The sequence below is a fragment of the Oncorhynchus gorbuscha genome, linkage group LG14 (assembly GCF_021184085.1).
Source record: "Oncorhynchus gorbuscha isolate QuinsamMale2020 ecotype Even-year linkage group LG14, OgorEven_v1.0, whole genome shotgun sequence".
Classification (NCBI taxonomy): Eukaryota; Metazoa; Chordata; class Actinopteri; order Salmoniformes; family Salmonidae; genus Oncorhynchus; species Oncorhynchus gorbuscha.
In genome coordinates, this window is record NC_060186.1 from 47,140,427 (window position 1) to 47,155,255 (window position 14,829).

General features: G+C 44.3%; 1 protein-coding gene across 3 annotated transcripts in view; it reads right to left on the reverse strand.

The window, feature by feature from the left end:
* Nucleotides 1–14,829, reverse strand: part of LOC123994972 (transcription regulator protein BACH2-like) — a 116,108-nt gene that overhangs the window by 38,311 nt on the left and 62,968 nt on the right. The window contains exon 1 of one of the 3 annotated variants that reach the window (XM_046298146.1): nucleotides 5,978–6,277. The exons of the other annotated variants lie outside the window; for them this stretch is intronic. The gene's annotated coding sequence lies outside the window, so the exon portion shown is untranslated. Of the gene's footprint in view, nucleotides 1–5,977; nucleotides 6,278–14,829 lie in introns of those variants that run through there. 3 annotated transcript variants of the gene reach the window in all.

Sequence of the window (14,829 nt, forward strand, 5' to 3'; positions counted from 1 at the left end):
CCCGGTTTTATAGGGGGAATGTGACGACCCTCCCACTCTGTCTGCCGTATTCTGTCTTTGTTCTTGTTTCCTTATTAGGATGCCGGTGGGCGGAGTTGAGAGGGTCGTCAGCTACTTGGGAAACCCCTATGCCAGGTGTCTCCCAGGATAAATAGACCTCTTCCACATTCATGGAAGAGACTCTCTCCATGCAGACACCTTTTGTAGATTCTGTTGTGGTTCTTGGTGGCCTTTTGTTTGTTTGCTTTGGCACCTTTCATCACCCTGCATTATCACATTCATGCAAAACACTCACTTACACTACTGATTACACACACCATTGTATATTATACTTAGTTACTTATTTAATAAATATAGATTTTGCTACTCCTTATCTCCACGTTGTCTCCCTTTGTTACGGGCTTTGAGCCGGTTCGTGACAGCGGTCGACCCAGAGAGAGTGCCGGAGCCCGCCTGGGATTCGCTGGAGCAGTGTGAAGAGGGCTATAGGAGAATGGAGTCGAAGAGAAAGACACGGCGGTGCAGAAAGAAACCCGAAAGTCACCCCCAAAAATGTATTGGGGGAGGGCTCAGGGAGAGAGTAGCAGAGTCAGGAGTCAGACCTGAGCCTACTCTCCCTGTTAATCACGAGGAGGAGCGATCAAAGGACTTCTGGACTTGGGAGGAGATATTAGACGGAAAAGGACCCTGGGCGCAGCGTGGAGAATATCGCCGTCCCAAGGAAGAACTGGAGGGGAAAGCAGAGAGGCGCTGGTATGAGGAGGCAGCACGGCGACGCTGAAGGAAGCCCGAAAAGCAGCACAAAAATGTTTTTTTTGGGGGGGGGGGGGGGGGGGGGGGGGCTTACAGGGAGTATGGCTACGCCAGGTAGGAGAGAGACCTGCGCAAACTCCCTGTGCTTACCGGGGGGCTAGAGAGACCGGGCAGGCACCGTGTTATGCTATGGAGCGCACAGTGTTTCCAGTGCAGGTGCATAGCCTGGTGCGGTTCATACCAGTCCTTCGTATTGGCCGGGCTAGAGTGGGCATCGAGCCAGGTAAGGTTGGGCAGGCTCGGTGCTCAAGAGCTCCAGTGCGCCTACACGGTCCGGTCTATCCAGAGCCACCTCCACACACCAGTCCTCCAGTAGCAGCTCCCCGCACCAGGCTTCCTGTGCGTGTCCTCGCTCCAGTATCACCAGTGCCAGCACCACGCATCAGGCCTACAGTGCGCCTCACCTCTCATGTGCTGTCGGAGTCTCCTGCCTGTTCAGCGCTATCAGAGCCTTCCTCCTCTACAGCGCTGCTGGAGTCTCCTGTCTGTTCAGCGCTATCAGAGCCTTTCTTCCCTCCTGCGCTGTCGGAGTCTCCCACCTGTTCAGCACTATCAGAGCCTTCCTCCTCTACAGCGCTGCCGCAGCCTCCTGCCTGTTCGGAGCAGCCTGAGCTGTCAGCCTGCATGAAGCAGCCAGAGATGTCAGTCTGCATGAAGCAGCCAGAGATGTCAGTCTGCAAAGAGCTGCCAGTCTGCAAGGAGCTGTCAGTCTGCAAGGAGCTGTCAGTCTGCAAGGAGCTACCAGTCTGCAGGGTGCTGTCAGCCTGCATGGAGCAGTCAGAGCTGTCAGTCTGCATAAAGCAGCCAGAGCTGTCAGTCTGTATGAAGCAGTCAGAGCTGTCAGCCTGCATGGAGGAGTCAGAGCTGTCAGTCTGTATGAAGCAGCCAGAGCTGTCAGTCTGCATGCAACAGCCAGAGCTGTCAGTCTGTATGAAGCAGCCAGAGCTGTCAGTCTGCAAGAAGCAGCCAGAGCTGTCAGTCTGCAAAGAGCTGCCAGTCTGCAAAGAGCTGTCAGTCTGCAAGGAGCTGCCAGCCTGCATAGAGCAGCTAGATCAACCAGTCAGCCATGATCTTCTAGATCTGCCAGTCAACCGGTCTCTTCCAGATCTGCCAGTCTGCATAGAGCAGCTAGATCTGCCAGTCAACCAGAATCTTCCAGATCCGCCAGCCAGCCAGGATCTACCGGAGCCTACTACCTGCCTGAGCTTCATCTCAGTACTGGGCTTTCTCTCAGTACTGGGCTTCCTCTCAGTACTGGGCTTTCTCTCAGTACTGGGCTTCCCCTCAGTTCCGGGCTGCCCCTCAGTCCCGAGCTGCCCCTCAGTCCCGTGCTGCCCCTCAGTCCCGAGCTGGCTCAGTCCCGAGCTGCCCCTCAGTCCCGAGCTGCCCATCAGTCACGAGCTGCTCCTCAGTTCAGTGGGGTTCTGGGTGAGGACTATTAGGCCATGGTCGGCGGCGAGGGTGGATTATCCACGTCCCGAGCCGGAACCGCCACCATGGACAGAGGCCCACCCGGACCCTCCCTATGGTTTTGAGGTGCGTCCGGGAGTCCGCACCTTAGGGGGGGGGGGGGGGGGTTCTGTCACGCCTTGGTCTTAGTATTTTCTGTTTTCTTTAATTATTTGTTCAGGCCAGGGTGTGACATGGGGTTATTGTATTTTCGTATTGGGGTTTTGTGGTTATTGGGATTGCGGCTGAGTAGGGGTGTTGTATGGGCTTGGCTGCCTGAGGCGGTTCTCAATCAGAGTCAGGTGATTCTCGTTGTCTCTGATTGGGATCCGTATTTAGGTAGCCTGGGTTTTGCTTTGTATTTCGTGGGTGATTGTTCCTGTCTCTGTGTAGTTTCACCAGATAGGCTGTAATTAGGTTTTCACGTTCCGTTTGTTGTTATGTATTTGTAGAAGTTATTTCATGTATCGCGATTGTTTCATTAAAGACATGAGTAACCACCACGCTGCATTTCGGTCCGACTCTCTTTCTACAAACGAAGAACGCCGTTACAATATCATACATTTTCGACCATAGGTTGCCAGAGACTTGAAATATTAATTTAAGGAATTTTGTAAGACACTGTGCATGTGGCATGTTCATCATTGAAAAATGGAACATTGCTTTACAATGGTTAGAGTCTGAAATGAGAGTTAGAGTCTAATATGATCCCAGGTGTGGTATGCAATGTTACTCGTTCAGGACAGTCTTTTGGAATAGAGCCTCTGGGTCTATGACTCCCTAAGGTGATTCTCTGCAGTTTTGCAGACCAAACCCTGGAGCTCCTGCCTGCTGACATTGATGAATGGGATCAGCTCTGTGTCTGGTGATTGTGAAGGCGGGAGGAGAGAAAAGTGAGGGAGGAGAGGAGGAACGAGAGGGAAGGAAGAAGGGAGGAGAGAGCACATCTGATTTTGCACACCTGCCAGAGCACTGGGAGACTTGCACAGTAATGACATTAAGGGGTGGTTTCCCGGGCACACAGATGAACCTTTTCACATGTGAGTTTCTTTATATGCGCGTAATTTCAGAATGCACTCACTGTTCCAAAATGTGATTTCTACGCAACAGGACAGTTAACACGTGCTGCCCTTTATAGGCTATGCTTAAATTTGTCAATTTCAAATTAGTTTCAAGTTTTATTTTCTAACAACATTTTGAATTGAGGCGTGTTCCTTCTCATTAATTCACATAGAAGTAGCCCATTTTACTGTTGCGAACAATTAATGTTTAAGGCTTTACTGAGCAGGACAAACATCTCTCTTCGAGTAGAGGCCAATCACTTCCCCAGTGTTTCCGCACATCAAGTATGCAGACATTTGTGCAGTCTTGCACAAACATTTCCCCCCTGGCACATTTTCTGGCTGGTGCTCGAATTGCCTTCATTGTTGTTTTCCTTACAAATAATAACTTTGGACGTGTGTGCGTTCCTATCAAAGTAAGTGCCTTATTTTCTGTATATCTTGTTGTCATTCCTAGTGGAGCATACCGTATGTATGTATGGAGTATAATCTATTTACAGTCTTATTCATGTTTTCAAGTACTGGTGACACCAATTCTTGCATAGATTTTAGTGGACACATATGATGTGTGTAAAATACTTTTATGAAGGTTGTACTGATTATGATGAGCTAATGCTAAGCTATTTGCCAGCTATGTGTGGTGCCATGTTTGTTGACATGATACAATGCATTCTGGGTGTCACGTAAAGTCTATCAGACAAAAGATGTTATAACAAAATGAGGTGGGATGGTTCACTCCTCTTTCAAGTAAACTCCTGGAAGTGAATGAAGGGAAGTGAATGATGGTAGACGACACACCCTGTTCAACATGCATATTGCAAACAGACCAAACTCATTTTGTCTCATCTTCTTATCTTTGGTTGCCTCAACAACAACAAAACATGGCGGACCGCACAAACTACCCATCGTTGGATTACTTAACATTTTTTATAACGTTTTTTACTCAATTATTTCAATCAATGGTGAGCTCACCTGTGATGTGATGACTTGTAAATAGCTATTAGCTATTAGCTTATTGATATTATGGTTTCTGTCAGCTGAGAGTTGACCGCTTGTGTTACGTCAATCTTTCCTCAGCGCTAGGACTAATGTAGCCTACATTTTCTGGTTTGGATGAATGTGTTATGCTAACGCTACTTCTGTGAATGTCTGAACATTGCACCCAAAAATAAACATTCAGTCACATTCAGGATATAACATTGTAAGGACTGTGTTTGTGAAACAAGTTTCTGTGAAAAAACAGGGTAGCCAGCTCAAATGCTGACATCAATCGAAACTGGACGTTCTAAATAACCATTATTTTTTTATAAAAAATAAAAATGTACACCTTTTTTCTAGTTACAGTCTTGTCTCATTGCTGCAACTCCCATACAGACTCGGGAGAGGCAAAGGTCGAGAGCTATGCGTCCTCCGAAACACAACCCAACCAAGCCGCACTGCTTCTTGACACAATACCCATCCAACCCGGAAGCCAGCCGCACCAATGTGTCGGAGGAAACACTATGCACCTGGCGACCTGGTCAGCGTGCACTGCGCCCGGCCCGCCACAGGAGTCGCTAGTGCGTGATGAGACAAGGATATTCCTGCCGGCCAAACCCTCCCGAACCCAGACGATGCTGGGCCAATTGTTCGCTGCCCCATAGGCCCCCCAGTCGCGGCCAGCTGCAATAGAGCCTGGACTCGAACCTAGAATCTCTGGTGGCAAAGCTAGCACTGCGATGCAGTGCCTTAGACCACTGAGCCACCCGGTAGGCCCTTTAAATAAGCATTCTAATCACACTATTTTGAGCGTACGCTGCAGGGACCACTCGAATGATTACACCTGTGTGTCAAAGTTAAGCCTAGTCCATTTTTTTTGTCCAGGACTAGGCTTAATCTGTGTCTGGGAAACCGGGCCTTAGAGTTCTGTACAATCTACCATTAAAATCAAAGGTAGTTAATGTCTTAATGAGGCAGGCAGAGTGCCATATCCGTCAGAATGTAATCAATACTAAGAACACCATCGGGATTCACCCTCCAAAAAGAAAACAATTAGTAAAAAGTACAATAGCACACACTGTTTAAACTATCAAAGACAACTGTTAGCCAGATTACAGCAGGTTAAAATTCTCACGTATTGCCTGTGAGACAAGAGGGTGGTCCTTACACATGTAGCTAGCAGAGAAGTTATTCCAGACAGTCCACATTACAGGCTCTCTCATGAGTCATGACTTACTGTTGATTGAAATTAAACATACATCGTGCTGTATAGCCTTCCTTCTGATCTTACCTGCAGAGTAAATCCCTCTCTTTAAGAGTATCAAATTCATTCTAATGATGAAGTTAAGGGGATTTTTGTTTTATCTAATCAGTGCTCTTTAATTCCACCGCACAGTGCCTTAGTCAAATTAGTATGTCAACATAAGCAGCAACGTTTAATTAGATTTTCTGAAGCAGTCCCTCATTTAGATGAAGTTGTAATGAGGTTGGAGTGATTTAATTGCTATAATTGCAGAATCTACTTTACGACAAGAGTGTTATTAAGACTACAACTACGTAACTTACCAAAAACAATAACACAGCAACTCTTCACACCACATCCCGACACAAAATGCAAGTTATGTAGCTCGTACCTGGAATGCATCTCACAATATAGACAAACATGCTAGCATTACCTCAGAAAGCCTTCTCAACTTGGCCAGTCATTCTGTTACTCTCCACACTCTGGTAACTTTCTCATGTCTCACAAACTGTTGCTGAGTACATCTGTGCATATGTGAGTGTGTGGGTGTGCATGTGAGTGTGTGAGAATGCATACCAGAGTATTTTAGGCTCCGGCCTGCATTAGCTGCAGCTTGCATGAATCATGACTTCCCTTCCCACATTGTAGGTCAGAAAGCAGGGTGAGTCATTACGCTGTCTTATATGGTAACAGACTGCAAATGTGATAGAAACACGGAGTTATCTATAGACCTTGGCTATAATTCTGCATGGACTCAAATGTAAATAATATTCACTGTTGTATCTCATTCTGTGTCTACTTTGATATTAACGCTGTGGCCACACTTCTAATACAGTAGAGTAGATTCCTCCATACTTTAACATGTTTCTATTACTGTATTTCTGAGCTGGCCAGTGTCCGTGACAAACATTTTGTTGATTTGGAAGGTAGATGAGGCAATGGCTGTCTCCAAGAAGAGTACGTCAATCCACTGTATCCAGACATTGTTTCTACCTGAATTGTAACTAGCAACTTTATATTACTTACATGTTAGAAATGGTAGAAAAGTCATGTGGCGTACACGCTTTTGTGTGTCTAATCTCGGAGAGTACATTGGTATTGACTAAAGCAACAGGATAATCACTAACTACCCTAATCTGCACCTCAAGCAAATTCCCTCTCCTTTGTCTCGTCGGTTAATGACCCCTTCCTCCTCCTATGATCAGTTCAATAATCACAGAACCATTTTCTAATGAAGCTACAATGCAACCACGGACACCTCAGCGATATCAACCACACAAAACTCTGACACAAGCAAAACACTCACACCATCACTTTGGCCTGAAACTGCCAAAAAGATGATCAAGATCGTATTGGGGTTATTTCAGATGAATCTTCATTACCGTGAAGATTTTGAGCATTGCCACCAGAGCCAGAGGTGTGTGGTGATTGGTGAATGGGTGGCCGGGCGCTTGGCGACCATGCTCTCACGTGCTAATTAACCCGGGTGATTGGCAGGCCGGGGGGGAGGAGTGTTTCCGAGGCGGGATTGTCCCCTGCATTATTAATGGGGCCCAATGGAAGGTGCTGGCTGGAGGATGAGGGGTAGGAGGGTAGGGAATGGGGGGGTAGAGGATGGGGGGTAGTGGTGGGAGAGAGACCAGATGGAGGGCTTTACACGAAACTACAATACAGAGAAAGAAAGAAGCCCATATGAGAAAAGTTGATGTGATAATTGGCAATGAAATAAACCTTCAACAGGCTCAACAACAAACAAAATAAAACAACACCTTGCAAATGGAAACTCTCCCCATAGGAAAAATATGGCACACAAAACCACCCACATGAAGCCTTCAAAGGCTGAGTGTGTGTGTGTGTGTGTGTGTGTGTGTGTGTGTGTGTGTGTGTGTGTGTGTGTGTGTGTGTGTGTGTGTGTGTGTGTGTGTGTGTGTGTGTGTGTGTGTGTGTGTGTGTGTGTGTGTGTGTGTGTGTGTGTGTGTGTGTGTGTGTGTGTGTGTGAACGTGCATGTGTATGTAGGTCACTCCAGGAAATGAGTGCATTTTGAGTCCCTTTGATATTTGAAGTAGAAATTGTGCACCAATATTCAATTTAAAAGCCTGTTAAATTAAACGAAGTGCCCTTTAATATAAACCACATGGAGAATTCAATAAATCTGATTTGTCATATGAATAAAGACTTGTTAAAGTGCCACATTTCAGCATTTTGACATGACCCTCCATGCACCCTCTGTGACTGCTAGGAAGATTTTAACCCACTTGACCCAAAGATTTCTCTAAGTTGTCACCATTACTGTAAAGCCAGAGTTATTTTGTTTGCTTTGACAAAGTCATTTTTTAAAAGATTATTATTTACTTCATGTGATTAGTGATTCATTTACATATGTCCTTCATTTTAATGTGAACGCTGTTATCTGAACTGTACTCTTGTTATAATATGGTGAAACTACAATTTTTTCCTTTTTTTTTTCTTCAAAAGAATCATTGACATCTAATAGTGAAATCATAGTATAAAAGCAGGTGAGCTAGTTCTACTCCTTTTGGCAATTTTTGTTTTGTGGTGGAAAACTGAACGTGTCAAACATAACATATCATCCCTGTTACCCACAGATAGACAGGCGAAACATATTTTAACAATAACATTTTTTTGTGCCACACCCTGTTGCACACAACAAGTTTCCATTCCACCTGTCACAAAAGGGATTTATGGCTGATTTAACTTCTGAAATCATCAACCTTGTTAGTCAACCTCTATTACTTTATTTGGCACTTAGATGCAGAAAGTAAACATCATAGTGGGTCAATCTCTGCAACAACTAAGAGCATTGAAACGCGAGGCTCAACTACCCTGCTACATTGGCCCAGAGGCTGCCACACTGTAACAGCGTGAAGAGAACCCGTGCAAATGCATAGATACGATGCTGCTCATGGCAACTTCATTTCACTCAGTCTATCTTTAACAGGCACCAACTATAGTCATTTTTTAAATTTGACCTCTTGAGATGGGATTTTTTAAATTTTTTATGAAGATGAACATGTGCTCTTTATGACAGAATGTTAAAATGAGGTGAAATCAAAAGCGTTTTTTTTTTTTGCCGTGGGGAATTGCTTCTATACAGCCACAAGAGCATGAGGGAGGCCGGGCACTGATGCTGGGCGATTAGGCTCGCAGTCGGCGTTCCAATTTATCCCAAAAGTGTTTGATGGGGTTGAGGTCAGGGCTCTGTATAGGCCAGTCAAGTTCTTCCACACCGATCTCGAACCAATAGGGTGCCATTTGGGACACAGAAAAGATCCGCCATTTTCACATGACAATCCTGTTTCTATGGTTATTTACAGTTGTCATTACATGCCACAATAAGCCCTGTTCTTGCAGGAAGCACGATCATACACTCAAAATAAAAGAGAACTATACGAATGGTCCTTTTTTGCAGAGGAAGGATATCGCTGTGAAGGCTATCGCTCATTCATAAAAGCTGAAAAACAATATTATTATTATTATAAAAACAACGTAATCATTAATGAAGTCTGTAGTTTTGGTTTTTCCACCAATGTAGTGAAATGTGACTGAGAATTTCAGTCATTCATATTTTTTAACATTGACCCCCGTCAGCATTTCCTCTTTAAACTCAAAATCCGCGAAATGTGTCCTCAAAATCGAATTGATGAAAATATTAATACATTAAATATGGTTACACAAATACTCTAATGCCAATAGAATGATAAAAAAAGAAGGATCCACCATAGATATCAACAGTAGACTCCATAAAAATAATCTGTTCAGAGTTTTCATAGGCCTGTGTTAAACAAAGCATCCCTCCCTCTACTATACTATATGGTAAATTATAAACTGGGTGATTCGATCCCTGAATGCTGATTGGCTGAAAGCCTTGTTATATCAGACCGTATATAACGGGTATGACAAAACATGTATTTGTACTGCTCCAATTACGTTGGTGTGTGGTATATGGCCAATATACCACGGCTAAGGGCTGTATAATCCAGGCACTCCACGTTGCATCGGAGTACCTGGCTTTTAGCCATATACCATACCTCGGGCCTTATTGGTTAATTGGACAGGTGACATAAATGGATGTCATGTAGCGTACCAGTAAGGGTTTCTAGTGATACACTGCCTGCCTGTAAACCCGTTCAGAACTGTTGTACTGTGGCTGCCTGGCTATGGTGAGAGGTTAAAGCACATTCACACATACCAATACATGAAGTGTCCCTGGACCTGACCAAGCGGGGCTAGCTCACATTACACAGGCAGATAGTGACTGCCAGTGCCCATACCAAGTCAGATGACCCGCTGGCAGCAATGCTGACAAGAGTGTAAGAAAGCTAATTTTGGAACTAAGGTGAGGCCACAACACATAGAGTATGGATACGTAAATGTGTGAGTGGGGATAATTAGTCTGCATGTGCACACTGAGATGGGACCGGGGCGGCAGGTAGCCTAGTGGTTAGAGTGTTGGGCCAGCAAACAAAAGGTTGCTTGATCGAAACCCCGAGCTGACAAGGTAAAAATCTGCCCTTCTGCCCCTTGAACAAGGCAGTTAACCCAGTGTTCCTAGGCTGTCAATGTAAATACGAATTTTCTCTTAACTGACTTGCCGAGTTAAGTAAATGTAAAAGACAAGCCATAACATTAGCAGAGGAGTAGGTTAGTCTAGACGTTCTGAAATGAACGCCATGCAGATCATAAAAAATAATCGAATAATACTAATAATCAAATAATTTGACCACTCACTCCCCACTCATTGTACACGCAAGTCATATGATGCATTTATGTATGCAACATCTGCATGATTTGGCCTCTTACAGTGGTGACTCCATGATAAGGTTAATGAGGGACGGACACGGAACCATCCATCTGGGGCACCCCAGACGCGCTCAGTCATAGATAGGAGGTGTAGCTACGTAAATGCAACCCACGTGCGTCTGAAATACACTGTGAGGGCACGGACTGAAAGGTTATGGTTGAAGTTGGCAAAGATGTGACACATACTGTGGTTAGTGTGGGTTAAGACAGACAGCGCTGCCGGTGACTCAAAGTGAGAAGAGAAAGCCATATGCACTCTTGTTGTGCGGATGAGGGACTTGAGATACGGTGGAAATATTCTGAGGGAGGAGATACTGACTGTATCTGTGGCGATGATGAGTGTGACTACAGTAACTTCATATCCATCACCGACAGAGGTAATTTTAGATACAACAATAGACAATGAAAATGTTATGTACATGAGCAACACTCACCGTTGCTTTTTGAGATGAGTACCGGTTGAAGTATTGTTTTAGTGGGGGTGGGGGGTTGTCACATCCACCACATTTTGGTAAAGTGGGATATGGTTATCCTCGGCCTTCATCAGACATCTGATATTACCACTTACTGTGGACAGATAGCTGCTATACAGTGGGGCAAAAAACTATTTAGTCAGCCACCAATTGTGCAAGTTCTCTCACTTAAAAATATGAGAGAGGCCTGTAATGTTCATCATAGGTACACTTCAACTGTGACGAACAAAATGAGAAAATCAGAAAATCACATTGTAGGATTTTTAATGATTTTATTTGCAAATTGTGTTGGAAAATAAGTATTTGGTCAATAACAAAAGTTTATCTCAATACTTTGTTATATACCCTTTGTTGGCAATGACAGAGGTCAAACGTTTTCTGTAAGTCTTCACAAGGTTTTCACACACTGTTGCTGGTATTTTGGCCCATTCCACCAGTCAGATATCCTATAGAGCAGTGATGTTTTGGGGCTGTTGCTGGGCAACACTGACTTTCAACTCCCTCCAAAGATTTTCTATGGGGTTGAGATCTGGAGACTGGCTAGGCCACTCCAGGACCTTGAAATGCTTCTTACGAAGCCACTCCTTCGTTGCCCGGGCGGTGTGTTTGGGAAAATTGTCATGCTGAAAGACCCAGCCACGTTTCACCTTCAATGGAAGGAGGTTTTCACTCAAAATCTCACAATACATGGCCCCATTCATTCTTTCCTTTACATGGATCAGTCGTCCTGGTCCCTTTGCAGAAAAACAGCCCCAAAGCATGATGTTTCCACCCCCATGCTTCACAGTAGGTATGGTGTTCTTTGGATGCAACTGAGCATTCATTGTCCTCCAAACACGACAAGTTGAGTTTTTACCAAAAAGTTATATTTTGGTTTCATCTGACCATATGACATTCTCCCAATCTTCTTCTGGATCATCCGAATGCTCTCTTGCAAACTTCAGACGGGCCTGGACATGTACTGGCTTAAGCAGGGGGACACATCTGGCACTGCAGGATTTGAGTCCTTGGCAGCGTAGTGTGTTACTGATGGTAGGCTTTGTTACTTTGGTCCCAGCTCTCTGCAGGTCATTCACTAGGTCCCCCCGTGTGGTTCTGGGATTTTTGCTCACTGTTCTTGTGATCATTTTGACCCCACAGGGTCCATCTTGCATGGAGCCCCAGATCGAGGGAGATTATCAGTGTCTTCCATTTCCTAATAATTGCTCCCACAGTTGATTTCTTCGAACCAAGCTGCTTACCTATTGCAGATTCAGTCTTCCCAGCCTGGTGTAGGTCTACAATTTTGTTTCTGGTGTCCTTTGACAGCTCTTTGGTCTTGGCCATAGTGGAGCTTGGAGTGTGACTGTTTGAGGTTGTGGACGGGTGTCTTTTATACTGATAACAAGTTCAAACAGGTGCCATTAATACAGGTAATGAGTGGAGGACAGAGGAGCCTCTTAAAGAAGCTGCAGTTCTGTGACAGACAGAAATCTTGCTTGTTTGTAGGTGACCAGATACTTATTTTCCACCATAATTTGCAAATAAATTCATAAAAAATCCTACAATGTGATTGTCTGTCATAGTTGAAGTGTACCTATGATGAAAAGTATAGGCCTCTCTCATCTTTTTAAGTAGGAGAATTTGCACAATTGGTGGCTGACTAAATACTTTTTTGCCCCACTGTATGTGACATATGCTGTCTAGTATCAATGGTGCTCAAATCTCAACCTCAACTTGATCCAGACATGTTTCAGCCTTCATACCGCCCTCAAGTGTTGCCTGTGTTTTTAAACAGCCACAGCATCAGGCTGTTTGCATGACCATACAGATGTAGGATCTTAATTTGATCACTCTTTTGTGGCTAAGAAAAGCAAAACTTGTAGTGTATTCAAGGTTTTAAAAAGGCTTCTAAAGTTTGCAATTTCCACATCAAAATGTCAGACTTGATTTGACGTAAAAAAAATGTATCAACCCCTATAAAAAATATACATTAATTAGAATCCACATAATAATTCACATTTCCTGATGCTGCAGGATTATTTTCCTACTTTGCCAAACTGGCTGAAATTAAGATGCTGTAGTACAGAGGCACTGGGCAAATGACTATGTTACACTCCTTATTCTAAAATAAAAACTCAGCAACCTACACACAATACCACCTATTGACAAAGGGAAAACAGGTTTTCAGAAATGGTGCAAGTCTGTTAAAAAAAACAGGAACACCTTATTTACATTTACATGTATTCAGACCCTTTGCTATGAGACTCAGAATTGAGCTGGGGAAGGGTACCAAAACATTTCTTGGCCTCCATTAATCTTAAATGGAAGAAGTTTGGAACCACCAAGACTCTTCCTAGAGATGGCCGCCTTACCAAACTGAGCAATCGGGGGAGAAGGGCCTTGGTCAGGGAGGTAACCAAGAACCCGATGGTCACTCTGACAGAGCTCCAGAGTTCCTCTGTGGAGATGGGAGAACCTTCCAGAAGAACGACCATCTCAGCAGCACTCCATCAATCAGGCCATTATGGTAGAGTGGACAGATGGAAGACACTCCTCAGTAAAAGGCACATGACAGCCAGCTTGGAGTTTGACAAAAGGCACCTAAAGGACTCTCAGACAATAATTGCGATAGTGAATTATTGTAATGCTTGATTATGTGTCAATTAATCACATAAGGGTTGGGTTACCAATTGTCGATTTGACTTTTTTTTTTTAAATTAAAAAGTGAATAATTTATTCAAAAGAATCTAAAATAATCCTACTTTTTAATTCATTCTCAGACCATGAGAAACAAGATTCTCTGGTCTGATGAAACCAAGATTGAACTCTTTGGCCTAAGAGCCAAGTGTCATGTCTGGAGGAAACCTGGCACCATCCCTACGGTGAAGAATGGTGGTGGCAGCAACATGCCATGAGGATGTTTTCAGAGGCAGGGACTGGGAGACTAGTCAGGATCGAGGGAAAGATGAACGGAGCAAAGTACAGAGAGATCCTTGATGAAAACCTGCTCCATAATGCTCAGGACCTCAGACTGGGGCGAATGTTCACCTTCTAACAGGACAATGACCCTAAGCACAGAGCCAAGACAACGCAGGAGTGGCTTTGGGACAAGTCTCTGAATGTACTTGCATGGCCCAGCCAGAGTCCCGACTTGAACCCGATCAAACATTTCTGGAAAGACTTGAAAATAGCTGTGCTGCGACGCTCCCCATCCAACCTGATAGAGCTTGAGCGGATTTTCAGAGAAAAATGGGAGAAACTCCCCAAATACAGGTGTGCCAAACTTGTAGCGTCATACCCAAGAAGACTCAAGAGTGTAATCACTGCCAAAGGTGCTTCGACAAAGTACTGAGTAAAGGGTCTGAATACTTACGTAAATGTGATATTTCCTTTTTCAAAAAAAATGTTTTTGCTTTGTCATTATGGGGCATTGAGTGTAGATTGGATGAGGAAAAAAAGCAATTTAATTCATTTTAGAATAAGGCTGTAACGCAACAAAATGTGGAAAAAGTCAAGGGGTCTGAATACTTTCCGAAGGCACCGTATCTCTGCAGCAATTGGTTTCCACTTGATTAAAACAATGCATCTTAATAAGACCTCCAGACCAGGAAGGGAGGGAAAGAGGGAGGAGTGGGTACACTGAGTGCACACAAGGTCTTGTGAGGGGCAATACTTGTGGAAAACAAGACAAATAAACAGCAGGATAATAGGTTACGGGTGGGGTAGGTGGACTGGATAAAATGGTATCTATACCATTGTAGACTATACCATTATAGAAATGCAGCATTTTTCCGAGTATACCAAACATTAGGAACACTTTCCTAATACTGAGTTGCACCCACCCCTTTCACCCTCAGAACAGCCTCATTTCTTCGGGGCATGGACTCTACAAGGTGTTGAAAGCGTTCAACAGGGATCTTCTGGTACATTGACTTCAATGCTTCCCACAATTGTGTCAAGTTGGCTGGATGTCCTTTGGGTGGTGGACCATTCTTGAGACACACAGGA